Here is a 19,510-nt window from a genome sequence, read left to right on the forward strand (position 1 = left end):
CCCATTAAATAGTGTTTCCATTGACGTAAAGCTTGTACTACAGCTAGCAATTCCTTATCATAAGTAGAATACTTAAGTTCAGAGGGTTTAAGTTTGCAGCTAGAGTAGGCTATGGGATGAGAATCTTGCATAAGAACTCCTCCTATTCCAGATCCACTAGCATCAGTGACTACTAGGAAAAATAGTCTATTGAAGTCAGGTAATTGCAATACAGGAGCATGAGTTAAAGCATGTTTCAGTAAATCAAAGGACTTTTGTTAATTGTCGGACCAATGATACTCAATGCCTTTCTTTAATAAATTTGTCAAAGGTAATGCAATCAATGAAAAAATTTCTCATAAATTTTCTGTAAAAGCTAGCAAGACCTAAGAAAGAACGTAATTCGTGCACAGTTTTAGGTATGGGCCAATTCAAAATTGCTTCTATCTTTTTAGGGTCAACTTTAATACTTTCAGATGAAACAATATGTCCTAGGTATTCAATATGTATTTGAAAAAATTCACTATTTTGAGGATTAGCATATAATTGATTCTCTTTCAATAATTTAAAAACCAAAGATAAATGTTCATAATGCTTGTTTTCATTCTTACTGAAAACCAATATGTCATCAAAGAAAACAATGACACAATGCTAATGCTTCAAAAATATGTGATTCATCATACGACTGAATGTGGCTAGTGCATCAGTTAAACCAAAAGGCATAACAAGGAATTCATAGTGTCCAAATTGTGTTCTAAATGCAGTTTTGAATATATTAGATGTGTCCAATCGTACTTAATGGTATCCAAATTTAAGATCTATCTTGCTAAATATTGCAGATCCTTGTAGTTTGTCCATAAGATCATCTACCCTAGGAATCAGATATCTATTCTTAACAATGATATTATTTAGGGCACGATAATCAATGCACATCCTATAGGTATTGTTTTTCTTATTTACTAATAGGACAGGTGCACCAAATGGAGAACTACTAGGTCTAATAAGTCCTCGGGTTAACAATTCTTCAACTTGGGCTTGAATTTCTTTCTGTTCAATTTGGTTATGTCTATATGGTTTACATGGTGGTTGTGATCCAGGAATTAAGTCTATTTTGTGATCTTCGGGACGTATGGGTGGTAAGCCAGGTGTTAAGTCAGTAGCAAAACAATCTTGAAATTGTGAAAGAAATTGTTTGTGCCTAGGATGCGTCTGATTTTCTTTAGCTTCAACTTCATTGACCCATGTTAAGTAGGATTTGCTACCTTTTCGTAATGCACGTTTAGCATGTGTATGACTAAGCAATGGAAAATTATCGAAAGTGTGCATACCATGCAATGTGATTTGTTTTCCATTAGAATGAATCTTCATTGAATGCGTGGAATAATCTATATCGGGATTATACTGATGATGCCAAGGCATTCCTAAGATAATGTCACTAGATTGTAAAGGCACAACTAAGAAATTTCTACGTTCAACATAGTCACCAATTTTAATTTCTAAGTCATGCACTTCTTGTGTTCCATTGTATCTAGCGCCTCAGAATGCAGCCTTGATGCTACAATGAGTAGAAATAGTATGTAAATTCAATTCTTTGACCAATTTTGCAGAAATAAAATCGCGTGTCATGTAAAACAATCTTTTCTTTACCATGCACAAGACATTTCATCGTTAATAAAGAATGGGGATTTTGCATACCTGGTAAAGTATTTGAAGTAGTACCGATATCATCATCGTCTTCCGTGAAATATGGCATTTCTTCATGTTTTTCATTTTCTCTCGCTCCCAAATAGTTGATGTGAACAATCGGCTTTTTGGATTGACAATTCGTTGCTAGATGTCCAGGTTGATGACATTTGTAATAGACTATGGGTTTGGCTTTAGATACATTATTGGTAATAGCTAAAAGTTTAGGAATGTTGGGATTTGGTTGTAAAGATGGCTTAAGGATTTGTGTTTGATGGTAAAGCAGGGGGTCGTGTCCAAGATTTACTGAATGAAGATGGAAGGAAACAGTTTTGATTGAATCTTCGAAAATTTGAATTGAATTGTTTTGAACCAAAGTTACCATTAGTTTGAAATTGTTGTGGTCACTTCTCTCATTCTCAAATTTTGTATTCAGTGTCATGGGCCAAGGAAATTGCATCTTCGAGAGTCGTTGGCTTGAACATATTCACCTCTACATAAAAATGTCAAAGCAAGCCAGACATAAACTTGCGTTTATTATGGGTTGCCTCAGGTACATCTACGAGCATTCGAAGTTGCAATAAAGCATTCCAAAAACGCTCGGTATATTATGAAATAGGCTCACGATATCTCTGTTGTAGAAGATCCCATTGTTTGATCACTTTTTCGTGGAATTGGGGTTGAAGAAAATTCTACAAAAAATTATTTTGGAGAGTCTCCCAAGTAGTAGAACAATCAATGCTTTTGCGGATAACAGTCCACCATAGGGATGCTCTGTCCACTAGATGATTAGTGACACACTTAATTTTGTCTTTCTCAGCATACTGTTCTTCATGGAAATAATCATCAAATTGACTGATAAAAGCAAGTACAGTCTTTCCATCGCGTGATCCATTGAAAGTACGAAATTTGAAATTTCTTTTACTTATCTTTGTTTATTTTCAAATAGATTGCACTTCAAGTGTTGGATCAATCGTATGTCGTATAAGATCTTCAAATTGCGGTCCATCTTGGTCGGTGGTAGATCGTTGCAGATTGGCCAATTGAGCTTGCAAAGTTTGACTTGCTCTTCGTTCCTCTTGAAGTTGTATTATAATCAAATTTAGTTTTTACTCCATCGTTGGTTCTGGTAAATCTCCTTCAGCCATAAAATCTTCCATGGTTTGATCGGAGCTCAAAGTCGGGTTTACAAGGCTTATTTCTTTTTTCTTAAATGGCTTTTTGCAGTATTTCTTCTTTGCGGATGCTGAATTTGATATCAGATCGTCTTCCAAGAAGATAATTTGTGTGTGCAGACTGCGTATAGCAATCTGTTTGCTGGAATTGAACTCTGTCAGAATGCAGGCACGAACAGGGGCTTATAGAGAGGTGGAAAATGAGCTCGTGATTGTCCAGTGTGAACACCGGCTATGGATAAGATTTAAGCTTGATTTATTGAAGCTTTAGTAATAGCTTAAACCTTTAAGCTTTAGCTTCTTGAAAAGAAAGCTTAATCAAACGATTTGAACTGCGCTGGGACGAGAGGATGTTGACGTCAATGTCGCCGCTAGGGAGTACATACTGCCGTCATCGACGTCAAAATTTTGGGCTTTAAGATTTTTATAAAGCTTAATAAGATTTTTAATCTAAATTTAATAGAAGTTGCTTATCTGCTTCTCTTTGAGAAAAAATGTTTTGCAAAGGAACTTCCTGAGTAGTCCTCCGCCTGTAGACCGGTCCTTCGCGATCCAATAGTGTAGCAGGGGGTTCTTCACTGCCACGAACACGCTGCTATTGACGGATTGCCGTGAGACTGACTGTAGAGCTCGATCATTCTAGGAGCTCCGCCTTCGCGCAAGATGATAAGCAATTGAAAGCCCTGGATCTCAGTTTCGCTCTGATACAACTGATGCACAGATCGGATGCTGTATGCATGCGTAGTGAGCGCCGAAAGGTCCCCAAGAACAAAGAACTCTACTTTTGCACAAAAAACAAGAGAGATGACTTGCACGACATGAAGCAAAAGATCCATTGGGTACAATCTTCCCCCATGCCTTGTGTGAGCGCTCCACAAAGCATGTATTTGATATATTATTCATCTCCAAGCTCAAAAAAATAGCCCAATTTACAATTAGCACACTTTAGCTTTTGTGTTTGCTTTTGTTCCACTAAAGAATTAAAGCGATTGGGTGCCCAAAGAGTCGGGTTGCGCCCAAATACTATGTCCAATAACAAATATTTAAATCATGCACCCATGTGCATACAAAATAATGAATAAATATTAGGTGCTTCAATAAATAAGTGTATCAAAATAAATATTGGCGTCACGCCTAAGATGCGCGCCCATCAAAAATGATAATTTTTTCCAAAATAACTTGAATACACATTATCGCCCAGTGCTTCCCAACGCCACCGCTGCCTGCTCTACACATCAACTAAAGCATTCACAATTGTTAGAAAATAATAAAATTAAACCGACAAAAGTGAATAACTAGCAGTCTTCACCTACAAAATAAATAAATTGGTTAGAACTCAATCCTAACCTTAATTTATTACGAGTGCGCACTCTAAACTCATAAACGTCCATTAATTTAAATATGTATTTTGCGAAATCACCCGCTATGGAATCACCCACTTGCACATTAAATTAACAAGACGGTCGAAAAGGACATGCATCCCCATCGACTTTTCGCACAAGGAATCCACCTTGTGTATGAGCCCTGGCACAACAAATATAATTTTATGGAATCCACTGTGGAATATGCCTCTTGGCATAACTTTGTCCATTCTTGTGACACATGCAATCAAGCTAAATTCTCTTGTCATAGGCCTCATGGCCTTCTTCAACCATTACCTATTCCAAGTAAGCCATGGTCATCCTTATCCATGGACTTCATTGTTGAACCATCTTCTTCTAGAGGGTATGATTCTACCGTGTTGGTTGTGGTTAATTGATTCACAAAAATGACACATTATCCTAACAATCGAGTATCAATGGAGAAGGATCAACAAGACTCTTCCTAGAATAGGTATATCAACATCATGGGTTACCTAATGACATTGTCTACGATCATGGCCCTATTTGGGTTTTGGAGAAACCTCTTTAAACTTCTTAGAGAACAAGTGAATCTTTCGTCAGCCAATCACCCACAGAGTGATGGACAAATAGAAAGAGTGAATCAAGCCTTGGAGCAATATCTTAGATGCACAATTGGTTATCATCAATACAATTGGGTGGATCTATTACCCGTTGCTAAGTTTGCATACAATAATTCCTACCGTGTCCCCCACTCAATTCACACCATTGTTTGTTAATTATGGTCAACACCTAGGGATAGAAAATCATGTAAGATCACATGAGAAGAATCCAATCGCTACTACAGACTTAGCTCAACACCTCTTTGATATTTATAAAGACTTGCAAGCACATATCAAACAAAGCGCAAGAGAAATATAAGAGAAATGCAGATAAGATTTGCATGTAACATGGATCATACAAAATTGGAGATCAAGTTTGGCTTCTTTAACGTGATCGAGATTCTTCTTATCCATCCTAGAAACTAGATTATCATGACTTGGGCCCTTCAAGATTCTTGGCCAAGTAAATCTAGTCACCTTTCATCTCTAGCTTCTCCAATCCATGAAAATCCATCTTGTATTCCATGTCTCACTCTTGGAGCCATCTCATACATCCAATATCCCTAAAAAGATCTTTGGGTGATAATTCAATAAGGTATTGCTCACAACTAAGCTATTGGAGGCACACAAACATAGCCTCTTCTGTGTGTGTGTGTGTGTGTGTGTGTGTGTGTGCATTCTCCTCATAGCTCCAACATAATAGGGCTTTGGGAACTCATCCTGGCATCAAGCTAACTCTCCTTCTATATTTGTGATAAAAAGTTTTTATCTTTCATGATTTCTAGATGGAGATGTGAACTATTGCTTAATGCTTACCTTCAGTAGTAGCTTTGGTTACCTACTTAGTGCATTTTTTTTCCATCAAGAAGAACATGGCTTGCTGGCTTCTTCTCTTTTTGTACTTTAAATAACTTTTTGATTATTTGTTTATCCTCCTCTCTATAGATTGTACTCAATCCTAAGGTTGTTATTTTGCTTTCCATTTATGGACAGCCAATGTACCTTTTTTTATAGCAACTGAATGCTTTTGCCTTCAAGGAATGAGTTGGCGAAAATTTTAAGTATCTCTATACTTATACAATTCCCCTCCCTTTTGGCCATTTTTCATTCTTTTTTCTTCCATGAATTCATTTTGACTTGAAAATGTAATATTATGCTTCTTTCTCTCTCTTCTCTATTCGTGTGATTTTCCATCATATTATTAGAGCTATGTAAAGATAGTTAGAGTTTCGAACCTCTTCAATTTCTTCAATTTGTAAGAGTAGATTTTGGACAAAATGTATGTGTTCATCACTCACTCGCACACACACACACACACACACACACACTCTCTCTCTCTCTACACACACACACACACACACACACACACACACACACAAAAGCAAGAGTTAGAATCAATATCCAATCATATCGTGTGTGTGTGTGTGTGTGTGTGTTTTCTTTTTTTGGGTTGTTTTTCCAATATGATTGGATATTGATTCTAACTCTTGCTTTTGTCTCCTTTCATAAATCAAACTTTTAGCAAAGCATTCATCTTCTCTCTTACAAATCTTTATAAACGTAAGTTTTCACTTAATAAGGCTAAAGCTTTAAGGTCTAATCACCATTTTTAGGTTTGTACTGATGGATTTGATTGTTGTACAATAAGCAAGTGTAAAATTTTGTAAAAAAGCTATTATCTACCTGTTAAATACACATTGTATTTTCATTTCAGTTGTTTTGATGTGAATATCCTACCCATAGGTAGTTTTTACCCTCTTACATGTGAGGGGTCTTTGCTCATTATACACTTCCATGTGTAGGTCAATATGACCTTAGGGTTGTACCTTAAATTCTCATTCTTGTGATTCATTTAGTAAATCTACTCTTGCCCACTTCTTTGTGTGTCTACTCTTGCTCTCACTTTCTACTTCATTTCTTGTTTATTGAGTTGTCCATTCAATCCAACAATGGTATCAAATCCATTGTGTTGTTACTCTCACCACTATTGCTACATCAGTTCCATCGCCAGCTCTAGAACATGAAGTCCCTCATGACATTGCTACCCATAGTCACCATCACCCCAACTCCAACATTTTTTGTTGCATCTCTACACAACCTCAATGCAATTTCTCACATAGTTTTGTGCACTGCCCTATATGCAATTTCTCTTAGCCTTGCACCTAGGCTCTCTCAACATTACTGCCATTTTCTATACATCTTTTAAAAAAGCTAAGAAATCCAAATTTTTGAATTTGGGGTTTTCCAAAGTTTCATCCCCCCTTTGCATGTCTCTACCATTTTTTGCCACATAGAAAATCTCAAAATCCCTAAATGTATAAAAACCTAGAATTTTGAATTTGGTGCCCTCATTTTTTTTGGTGAAATTTTTGGTTCATTTTGCCCCTATCATCCTTAAATTCAAAGAAATTTTTAGTTTCACATGTTCGACACTCAGATATTTGGGGTTTTTATCAATGCACCCAAATTTTAGAATTTCCTAATATTTCCATAATAAAGTTTAGGGATTTTGATGGATTCACCCTTTATTGCATGGACGTCCATCAAATTTGTGCAAATTCAACGATTTTCCAACATTCACAAAACTTGGGGATTTTGACACATTGTAGCTTACTACCCTAATATTTGTAAGAAAATGGGCTACTTCACTATGAGAAGGTAGACTGGATAATCATAGAGAAAAGGATACAACAGAGGTTTAAGAGAACTAGATTGGAGATAAAGAGCTTAGAGGGAAGGAGTAGACAAGGATTTTTAGATTTATGTATAGAAATCAACCATATTTCTTTATTCCCTTTGTCGATTTATTTCTTTGTTGTGGATGTGGAGGGGAGGTGGTGGCCCACCAAGGGGGAGAGTCACAAGCCTACTCAGTTAGTCACACACACACACACACACACACACACACACACACTCTCTCTCTCTCTCTCTCTCTCTCTCTCTCTCTCTCTCTCTCTCTCTCTCTCTCTCTCTCTCTCTCTCTCTCTCTCTCTCTCTCTCTCTCTCTCTCTCTCTCTCTCTCTCTCTCTCAGACTAGTCTAACTCCTAGTTGAAAACATGGTTTGGTGGTATGAAATGAGATGGTCCTTAATACCATATACCCTTGGTAAATTATGTATAGAAATCAACCATATTCGAAAAAAAAATGGAGGGTAGGACATCCCTTCCTTTATTCCATTTTTCCCTTTGTTTTTTAATTTCTTTATTGTGGATGTGGAGGTGAGGTGTGGCCCAGTAAAGGGGAGAGTTGCAAGCCTGCTAAGGCACTCACACGCAAACACACACCCACACACACACATTCTCTCTCTCTCTCTCTCTCTCTCTCTCTCTCTCTCTCTCTCTCTCTCTATGGCAATGGAGAATCCTAGATTACAATGCTTCCCAAGCTTTGATGACTCTAAGCCACCATTTATGCATGCCATGCATATTGGTCCAAGCACCATCACAATGTTGCAAACCTATTTGGCTCTTACTTGCATGCCAACATTGCTCACAAATCAAGCTTACATTTATAGCTATTGGGCTACAAAGAAGCGGAACAAAGAAGCAAAGAAAGTGATCATGGTACCATTGCAAGATCACCAAAAACCAAGTCAAGGAAGAACATTTGCTCACAAGATTTTAGCGCAAGCAAACTCAAGGTCTCCCATTGAGCTAGCGAAAGAAAATATTCCAAGAAACTATTGCACGGTCACCAAAAACCAAGTCAAGAAGAACATTTTCTTAGTAGTGGGGCAAGTTGTTGGTGTAAGCAAACTCAAGGTCTCCTAATGAGCAAGCAAAATGAACTATTCAAGCAAACTGTTGTACCGTTAGTCATTTTTGAAGTTACAAAGTACATATATCTAATCCTATCTTTTCTCTGGTATATCCACTACATATTGATACAACTCAAAGTCCCTTGCTCAAGAAGTGAGCTTTTCATGTAGAAAAGCTCTTTGAATACGTTCTTGGATACTACAGATGGTAGAACAACAATGAATCAATCTAAAATTGCTTGTGTCTTAGGTATTTATCAAAAAAATATAACGTTAGAAACTTCTCGAGTGTACATGAAAGATGAGGATGAAGTGTTGCCATTGAGTGTTTGTCAAAGATCAATGCATCAAGTAACCTTATCAACTATGAAACAAGGGACTTGGTCTATGCCTTCTTGACATTAGAGACTAGAGTTTCTCCTACCAAAAAGGGCACATGTAAGAGAAGAATCGAAGAAAAGAATGTTGTGAAACATTCTGTGCATTTGCTAGATGATTCTAAGGTAATCTCCTTCCCTTATTGTCATAATTTGTGATGTGCATCACTTTGGCTACCATTATAGAAGGTTAAATATAGAAGATGTTCCATACAATGCCAAAACATTTGGCATTCTATTGCCCCATAGTGGTTTCATGTACAATATGAAAAATGTCTAAACCTAGTATTTGTTGCATTATTCACAGTAGCAAAAGTATCAAATTTGAGACTTAATAAAGGCTTGAGTACTATTCGTATTGTATCGACCTTTGGTATTTTCTTAGACGATACATTACCAAAAGTACCAATTTGAGAACTTTACAAAGATCTAGATAGTATTTGTGTTATACCAAGTTTGATACTTTTCGAGAAACTTACAATACCAAATCTACCAAATTGGAAGCTTTGGCAAAAGTCTAGGTACTATTAATATTGTACCCAATTTGGTACTTCTTAGGATGACATCAACATTAGAGTACCAAAATTTCCAAATTAAATACTTTATGAAGGTCTAAGTACCATTTGTAATGTTCCAAAATCGTACTTTCCAAGACCAAAATCTTCAAATCGGGCACCTTTCAAAGGCTGGACTATTATTCATGAAGTACCAAATTTGGTACTTTTTTGGACACTAGCATGTCTAGTATCAAAGTGCCTAATTTAGTACTTACAAAATCAAGTTTAATACTTTCCTAGACGACAAGCATGCATAGTATAAAATTTATACAATTTGGTACTTAAAAAGATATGGGTACCATTCATAACGTACCAAGTTTGGTACTTTCTTAGCATCTATAGTACCAAAAGTGTCAAATCTAGTTCTTTATGAATAGTACCAAAATGCAACAACCATTGTAAAGTGATAAAAGGCATGTACAATATCAAAACTCTGCTTACTACCATCTATAGTACCAAAACTCTCCTTGGTACCATGTATAGTACCAAATCTTGCACTACTTCACCTAATTTGGTACTATACATTGTAATATAATTTATAAAATATCAAAAGTACCATGTGTAATATGTAAGCTATGCAATAGGTCCTTAAACACAAGATTACCTCACGTGTAGAATTGGAAGCTTTTAACCTAGATTGTTTTCATATCATAGGTTGAGTTGTACCAAAAGTTCAAGCTGCCTCATCCTATAGTGTAGTTGTCTCTTAGGTGTTTTAATGTACTTATAATTTGTTCGGAAGTTGAAATAATGGTATACTTGTTGTTGTGTATCTCATGTCCAATTGTTGTATTTCATAGAAGCTTTCAATCAGATACAACAAAATAAGTTTGGGAAAGCTCATCTTTGCACATGCTTTGTTTGTTGTAGAAACAATGATGTAGGGTAGTGTTCTACAAGCCAAGTAGTATGCCAGCACATCACTAGTTGCGAATCCATATTATGCCCAAATCATCTTCACAATGAGTACCATGCAAGGAAATGCATGTTTGGAGATTGTTCTCATTGTGGCATAATCAACTTGACATTCTGCCTAGATGAGATTTCAATGGATATCAGGTAGATATTTGTTAAGATTTTTGGGGATGTTGGTATTAGAAAATTTGATGTTGTTGGAAGCGAGAAGAAGACAAAGGATTTGGTTCTACGAAGAATGACAAGTGTTGCTTTTTGTGACCTATTTTCATATGATCTCAAAAGTTTTATCGAGGATAACTTCATCTTTTAATAGCATGCATAGTAGTTCAAAGATTGCATGGTTATGTTTCCTAACAATGTTGTTGTATCCATTATTGATTTCTTAGAGAATTACTCATTTAGAATGTAGAATGAGATTCAATCCATACATTGGTGGTTAGCTCAAGTAACAATTCTTCTGCACATTACATATGCAAGAAACTAGCTAGGTGTTGTTGAAAAGACATTGCATTTTAATGTTTCCAATGACAATCTTCATGATGTGTTGTTTGTACATCATTGCTTTTTGCTTTAGGAGAAAGTGGCTAAAATAATAAGGTCATTGCTTGTGATATCATTGGGTGTGGTTAGATGGCACTATATCACAAATGACAGCATGGAGACCTTTCTACTTTGTTGCAAGGTACTCAAGCATGCACATGATGCGTAACTTCTCTACATCAAGACATGGAGAAAGAGAGCATGATGACATTGGCACTATCATCAAGAGAACACTTACACACAAGGAGTTAAAATCAAATGTAGCACTATGAAGTGTGTAGATAATGTGGTGAAATTTTGAATGCAACATTTGTGCACAAAGGACAATCACATAGGTGCAAAACACATAAAGTTTTTTGTCTAGTTTCGTAGGATGATGCGCAGTGGGCTCTCCAAATTGGATGTTAAGAAGGTTTAGGGTCTCATAAAGTTCACCACATTGATGGATATTCAACAAACAACCCATATGCTATTGGCCTTTGGACACTCTCATGCTTTTATGATCCATGTGTAAGTGGGCAATGGAGGAGATGCAAGAATAGGAAATACATAGAAGAATGGAAATATGTATCCATTGTACCATTGCTAGAGCTAGACACTGTAGACAATGAGGAAGAGGAAGGGGATGATGATAGAATGAATTCCATGGCAATGATTTGAGACATATCCATCATACCATTACCACAGCTAGACAGTGTAGATAGTGAGAAAGAGGAGGCAAATGATGACAATATGAATACCATGGCAATGAGTCAAGATGTTAACCTTCCAATGTAATCCTCAAATGTTGTGTGAAATGTTATCGATTGGGAGATGACTTTCTAGTGAAGGTAGCCAAGGTAGTTGAGGACGTCTACCTTCTAAAATGCACCAAATAGAAAGAGCATAGAAGGATAAGTGGCATAACATAATTGTTAGAGTGGACTTGTGGTTGAAGGTTTCTACTATGGCCAAGTGGAGGAAAGATGTGATCCACATAGTCTTCTTAACCATACACCTCCAGTCATGATCCACTCCCACCTTGTAAGAGCCATATGGTTCCCAATGTGGCCCATCTCTAGACTTCAAAACCAATATAGGTTAACCTCTAACATGTATGGGACATATATGAATAACAAGGATTAGACATAAAAATAAAACATCACAGAAGCTGGCTACGAAATATCATGAAAACATAATTCAACCTACGTCATGAAAACATTGTATTACCAAACATTATTCGACCTATAATTGAAAATCAATCTACTACCAAACACCATCCAAGCAAGCCAAAACGAGCTACTAGTTGTACCAAAACTCCCAAATGTTATCCAACCAATACCAAATGAGCTACCATGCAGTACCAAAACTATAAATTTACCTACCCAAACCTAGGCAGTTTCAAGTAAGGCAAACATTGCCTAAAGATAGAAACTAATAATACCAACCATAGTTTCAAAAAAAGCCAGAGGCAGTAGCAAGAGGGATCAAATGTACCAAAGAGCACCAAATGTATCAAAGAGGACCGAAACTACCAAAAGATATCGATAATATCCAGAGGCAGTACCAAAAAGGACCTTAGTACAAAAAATAAGCAAAGGCAATACCAAAAAGTATGAAAGGTACCAAAGAGTATTAGAAAACAATGTAATACCAAAGGTACCAAAAGGAACCAAGTGTACCAAAGTCTACCAAATGCTGCAAATACGAGAGAGCTCAAAATACACCAAAGAGGACTAGAACTACCATAATGTACCAAAGAGAGACAAACGTAGTATTAAAAAGTAATTTAGTACTAAAAATAGACAAAAAGAGTACCAAGAAGCACAAATGTACCAAAAAGTCAAAAAGTACCTCATAGGCTTTCAAAAAGCATCAATGTACTAAAAACTATCAAATGCAGCAAATGTATCAAAGAGCTTTGAGTGTAGTAAGGAACACTAAAACTACAAAAAGATACCAAAAATACCTATAGACCATTACAAAAAGCACCTTAGCACCAAAAACATTCAAAGATAGTACAAAAAAGCACCAAATGTATCAAATATTCAAAAAGCACCTCATAGAGTATCAAAAAGCACCAAACGTGCCCTTTAGTTTCAAATATACTAAATGTACCAGATTTACCTAATGTACTAAAGAGTACCAAATGCATCGAAGAGGACTTGAATAACCAAAAACTTTTAGAATTTCTACCAAAGAGCTCTACTAAGGGTTTCCATGTAGCACTAGTATCGAGGACAAACTAAGATAAAGTTCATTGAGTGTACCTATTTAAACTGAAGCTCTTTGTCAATTCATTGTATGTTCTCATTGATGTTGAGGCATTGCAACATTTATTGGCTAACCCTAGATTAGCTTCCACCTTCTTTATCTTTGCATCATTACATGAAATTTACTGCTAAAGCTCTTAGAGACACACTTCTACACTTTAATGTCATCCTTTATGCACTTGGCCAGTGTATTCAACCCCTTGTACCTTGTTCTAGTCCCTAATCTATGTGGAATACATAATAGGAGTGATGTGCCTCATATGGAAAATACATCTTACTACTCTAAGCAATGCAGAAAACACACTATCATGTATCAAGCGATTCATAAGATACCCAAATATAGTGACATAGGAACCTGAAAATACATACTACATCACTAAAACTCGGAGAATTTGAGACATAAATAAAAAAGTATAATGAATTTGAGACATAAATTAGAAAATACATGTTGTAAATGAATAGAAACACATATAGAGAATAGCGCCAACTTTTAGATCTCATATATTATCATGGAAATCCATCACACAATAGGTCATGAACATTAGGAATGATCCAAGAGTGGGAATGACACCATATTTGCCTCTTCAAGCCACACTAAAAACTATCTACATAACTATAACCTCATGAGGCATCTAAGGACTGCCGGACACATAGACCGAGAGCTTATTTGGGCTTATGTATTGATTCATGGTTAATATGACCGGTGCTTCATGTATGTCATGCTCTCTTGGATGCGCTTGATGCATTGACAGGGTCACTTATCACTGGTGCTTTCTCTTGGGTTGTTTGAGCTTCTGAGCTTGCTTTGTACACCTTTTGTGCCAGTGGGAGCATTTTACATGCTTGCTTGACCTTTGACAGTTGCATGCTATTGGAGCACTTACATGTATTTGGAGCAGTTTATGTCTTAAGCAGCTACATACGCATTGAGACTTTGGGATCATACTCTGGTCTTTATGGATATGCATTGATGTACTCTTGGTTCACAGGATGCTTATGAGCTGAGTCTCATATTTGGATCTTTCTCTTTGAGCAGACACCTATTTGTGTCAGGTTTTGGCAGTTACAAGAACACTTTGCCTAGAGTGTCTGGGGGTGTGCCTTTCACTGGCAGATGTTATTTTGACATGCTTCGGTGTTGAGCTCATGTTCTTTTCACTGTCATTGGCCTTGCTTATGTCCGTTTCATGCCGGCTTTGGAGCTAGCATTGTTTGCTTGACATTGGATCCTATTTTGGGACAGTTTGCTCTCTAGACTGCATACCTGCAATTTATTACAGCAAGCAGTTATTGGTGGACTGAGGTGTACTTTTCATGCTGAAATATCCTGATTTGGTGTACCGCACCTAGTACTAAGTGGGCAACCACTTTTGGCACACTTTGCTCGCCCTTTGGACCCCGTTTTGGTCATTTTTGGGCAGTTTCTACAGTAAAACAGCAAGCAGTTTTGGACTGTTTGGGCATTTCCAGCCTGCATAATGGCGTCATCTTCGCATGATAGTGCCATCTTTAACATTACAAAGTTGGAACCAACTACTCTTATTGGAAGAGTCAAATTTGGCAGGTCTTGGTGCAGAAATCTCAGATTAAGCCACTTCGGTTGAGTGGGGAGCAGCCTGAAACTATGGACAATGACGACTGGCTTGAACTTGTTGAGCTATGCAAGTCCACGATTGTATTGTCTCTCACTGAACAGGTACATTATAATGTATTTGAGGAAGCACAGAGTGCATGGGATCTATGGAATAAGATCAAGAATCTTTATGATAAGAAAAGTCCGGCGAGTCAGATGTACTGGTTGAAGCAGCTTATGGATCTGCGCATGAAGGATAATGCGACTATGTCTGCTCACTTGAGCCAGTTCCATGCTATACTGAAGAACCTGACTTCGCAGGATATCACCTTTGGAGAGGAAGTAACTCCTCTTTTCTTGCTTGGGACTCTGAATGAGTCATGGGATGTATTCCGCACTGCTCTTTGTGCCTCTAGTGCTACTCTAAAATTGGCAGATGTTGAGAGTGCTCTTCTTCAGGAAGAGGTGAATCGCAAAAACTTGGATGCCTCTCGTGGTAGTCATGCTTTGACAGTTAGAGGCAGGAATGACAGGTATGACCGTGGTAATGGCCGAGGCCGTGACTCGCAGAAGGGTCGGTCTAAATCTCGTGGCAAGTCGCATAGTAAGTCGCGTGGGCGCAATGCAAATGTCACTTGTCATCATTGTGGGAAAAAGGGCCATATTAGACCACAGTGTCATGAGTTGCGCAATGAGAAGCGCAAGGATAAGGGGAAAGATAAAGTGCAGGAGAAGTCCTCTGATTGCAGCATAGTACATGCGAAGTCCAGCGTCAAGATTGAGGAAATTAATGTCACGCAGACTGAGGAGTCCGATGGTGGTGATGAGTTTATACTTGCAGCTAGTTCTTCTGATGCTTCACACTTGACTGAGACATCTAGTATGTATGCACAGTGCTGGTTATTGGATTCAGGTGCGTCCTTCCATGTGACGCCTTACCGTGAGTGGTTTCACTCTTACCGTACTGTATCTGGTTCAGTCAGACTTGGAGACGACAAGTCTCTTGACATTGTGGGCATGGGTGATATTCAGTTGCAATTTTCCACTGGCAGTTCCTTTTTGCTCAGGGATGTACGTCATGTACCTGCGCTTACGCACAGTCTTATGTCTGCAGGACAGTTGGATGATGCAGGGTTTCATGTCTGTTTTGGGGATTCTGCCTGGAAGATTACCAAAGGCAGACTTGTGCTTGCTCGAGGTGCCAAGGCTGGCAGCCTCTATCCTCTTGTTGTATCTGGGTCTTCTGTAGACCATGTTTTGGCAGTGGGCTCTATCCCACATGTATCACTTTGGCATGCCCGTTTGGGGCATATGTATTTGAAGGGAATGAAAATGTTACCTGGTTTGCAGTATCTTCCGCCTTTGGACTATGCACGTTTTGACTCGTGTGATCATTGTCTTTATGGTAAGCAGAATAGGTCTACGCATAAGAAATCGAGTAGGCCACGCATGAGTGAGCCCTTGGCATTGGTGCATTCCGATGTTTGTGGGCCTATGCCTTGCATGTCTATGGGTGGTGCGAAGTACTTTGTTACCTTCATTGATGATTTTTCTAGGAAAGTGTGGGCTTATCCCATAAAGCAAAAGTCCGATGTCTTGGCAATCTTTCAGCGTTGGCTTGCTCTTGTTGAGAACCAGACTGGGTATAGGCTGAAATGCCTTAGGACTGACAATGGGGGAGAATATGTCTCACATGCTTTTGAGCAGTTTTGTGACGACAGGGGTATTAAGCGTCAGTTGACCGCCCCTTACACCCCACCCCAGAATGGTTTGGCTGAGCGCATGAACATGACTATTCAGGAGCGTGTGCGCTCTATGCTTAGCCATGCAGGCCTACCCCAAAGTTTTTGGGCTGAGGCAGTTAGTACGGCAGTGCATGTCATAAACCGATCGCCTTCCAGTGGATTGGATTTCCAGGTTGCAGAGGAAGTTTGGGCTGGTAAGCCACCCTCTTATGCGCATCTCCGTGTCTTTGGATGTGAGGCATTCTGCCATGTGCCCAAGGACAAGAGGAGCAAATTGGATCCAAAGAGCATTAAATGCATATTCCTTGGCTATGGTGAGTCAGGAGAGATGGGCTATCGCCTATGGGATCCGTAGGCGCGGAAAATAGTATGCAGCCATGATGTCGTCTTCCATGAAGACAAGATGCACAGGCAGCCTGAGAAGGTGGTTGAGATCCGCAGAGTGATCTTTCAGGAGGAGCCTAGAGCTCCAGCAAAGCTAGTAGTACAGCCTGCAGCAGTTCCTCCACAGGGCCAGGGTGTTGGACAGGCAGTTAGACAGGCAGTAGAGCCTGCGGTGAGACGGTCTGCTAGAGACAGACGTCCACCTGACAGATTTCAGCCCTCTATACATTATGTTTTGGTTACAGATGTAGGAGAGCCTTTCACTTATGATGAGGCTATGCGTAGGGGTAAAGTCACTCCTGGGAGAGGGCTATGCAGTCTGAGATAGACTCCCTGCATAAGAATGAGACTTGGGATTTGGTTGCCTTGCCTAAGGGCAAGAAGGCTTTGCCATGCAAGTGGATGTACAAGCTGAAAAGTACCCCTGGACACTCCAAGCCGGCATACAAGGCTAGATTGGTAGCAAAGGGTTTTAAGCAGAAACATGGTGTGGACTTTGATGAGGTCTTCTCTCCTGTGGTTAAGATGACCACCCTGCGCTTAGTCTTGGCTTTGGTTGCACAGCTTGACTTAGATCTATATCAGATGGATGTCAAGACGGCTTTTCTACATGGGGACTTGCATGATGAGATCTATATGGATCAGCCTAAGGGCTTTGCAGAACCTGGCAGGGAGCACCTAGTATGCAAGTTAAAGAAGAGCTTGCATGGCTTGAAGCAGGCACCTAGGGAATGGTATCATAAGTTTGATGCCTTTATGCAATCACAGGGGTACAGCAGGAGTGCTATGGATCCGTGTCTTTACACGAAGAAAGCCCGTGATGGCAGTTTGCTTATCTTGGTACTCTATGTTGATGATATGCTGATAGCAGGGAAAGCTCATGATGAGCTAGATGCTCTTAAATCTCAGCTGAAGAAGAGCTTTGAGATGAAGGATTCGGGACAGGCCTCACATATACTTGGGATGCGCATTAAGCGCGATAGGCATCAGGGGCTTTTGTATCTCTCACAGCGGGAGTACATTCATAAAGTCCTTGAGCGCTTCCGCATGCAGGACGTAAAGCCTATTGGCTGTCCATTACCTTCTTATGTGAAGGTATCACAGGCCGATTGTCTGCAGATAGATGAGCAGAGGGCCGAGATGGCCAAGATTCCTTATGCTTCAGCCGTGGGCAGTTTGATGTATGCCATGATAGCCACTCGTCCAGATATTGCGCATGCAGTTGGTGTTGTGGCACGATATATGACTACACCTGGCAGCAGACATTGGGATGCCGTGAAGGGTATCATGAGGTACCTGAAGGGCATAACAGATATGTGTATTTGCTATGGCAGCCAGGATACAGGGGTCGTGGGGTACACTGACTCCGATTATGCAGGACATGCAGATAGTAGGAAGTCCACTTCTGGCTATGTATTCACCTATGCTGGAGGGGCTGTCTCTTGGATGTCCAGGGTTCAAAAGTATACGGCTTTGTCTACCACTGAGGCCGAGTATGTTGCAGCCACTGAGGCTTGCAAGGAGGCCATATGGTTAGGCCGTCTAGTTGCTGACCTTGGGATTGATGCTACACCTACACTGCATTCGGATTCTATGAGTGCCATTCAGTTGGCTAAGAATCTGGTCTTCCATGCGAAGACGAAACACATTGAGGTGAGGTATCACTTCATACGTGGTGTCGTGGAGGACAGGTCTGTTGACCTTGTCAAGATCTCCACTGATGAGAATCCTGCAGATCTGCTCACGAAGAGCCTCACTACTGAGCGCTTTGCCTTCCTCAGGAGGTTGATGGGCGTTGGATGAGATGTCGCCTTTCCTCATCCCTTGTACCTATGTACATTTGTACTGTCTTTTCTTTTTCTTTTCTCTCTCACTAGGGCAGATTCGCCTTTAAGTGGGAGGTTGTTGGGGGTAAAGGCGCCTCCGCCGTACCGCCCCGTGTATTACTACACTGACAGTACCCGCCACTGCACACTGCAGGTGGCGGGCGCCCGTCACGTCACTTTATTCTTTATTCTTTTAGTGACAGTTTGAATAAAGGAAGGCCCGGTCACACATTGTGACTATTGGAGTTCCCATTTCTTGTCTCTCTCTTTTCTTGCTCTTGCTCTCCCGCCATAGCTCGCGTGCAAGCTTCGATCCTTCTCACCTTTCAAAAAGGCCCAAAAGTAGACATTTCCTACATACTTTAAACCCTCAACTGTCTGTAATAAACTCTTAGAAATTGAAACTATGAGACCATTGTCAAAATGTTGCTTTGATGTCGCCATTGGCCAAAACCAATGTATCCATACATGCAAAGCAAAAACTCAAGTAGCTTGCACAACATAACTTGGGCACATGCAAAGTAACAATATGGAAGCTCACCTCAAGGTTTTGTTGCAAACTTCTATTCATCACGAAATAAAACTAAGATTCTCTCTAATTGTAGTGTCTTGTTGATGATGTGAGGAGATTTCATCCCCTTCTTACCCTTCATATTTGGAAGCTTTTGTGGGGTGGATTTAACTCCTCCCTTCCTTGGTGGAATCCTCATAGCAACATGCAAACTTGGTGCACAACACTAAGATGCGAGCTTGTGGGCACAACAGTAGGGCTTGGTGGTGGATACCTTGAGAGGTTAATGG

General features: G+C 39.4%; 1 pseudogene; it reads left to right on the forward strand.

Annotated features, from left to right (window-relative positions):
* The first annotated feature begins 8,133 nt into the window (after positions 1–8,133).
* LOC148009650 (uncharacterized) lies at positions 8,134–11,098 on the forward strand (annotated as a pseudogene).
* Positions 11,099–19,510: the final 8,412 nt, after the last annotated feature.

This window comes from Lygodium microphyllum, chromosome 30 (genome assembly GCF_053477565.2).
Source record: "Lygodium microphyllum isolate KBCC chromosome 30, Lygodium_microphyllum_v1.1.10, whole genome shotgun sequence".
Taxonomy (NCBI): Eukaryota; Viridiplantae; Streptophyta; class Polypodiopsida; order Schizaeales; family Lygodiaceae; genus Lygodium; species Lygodium microphyllum.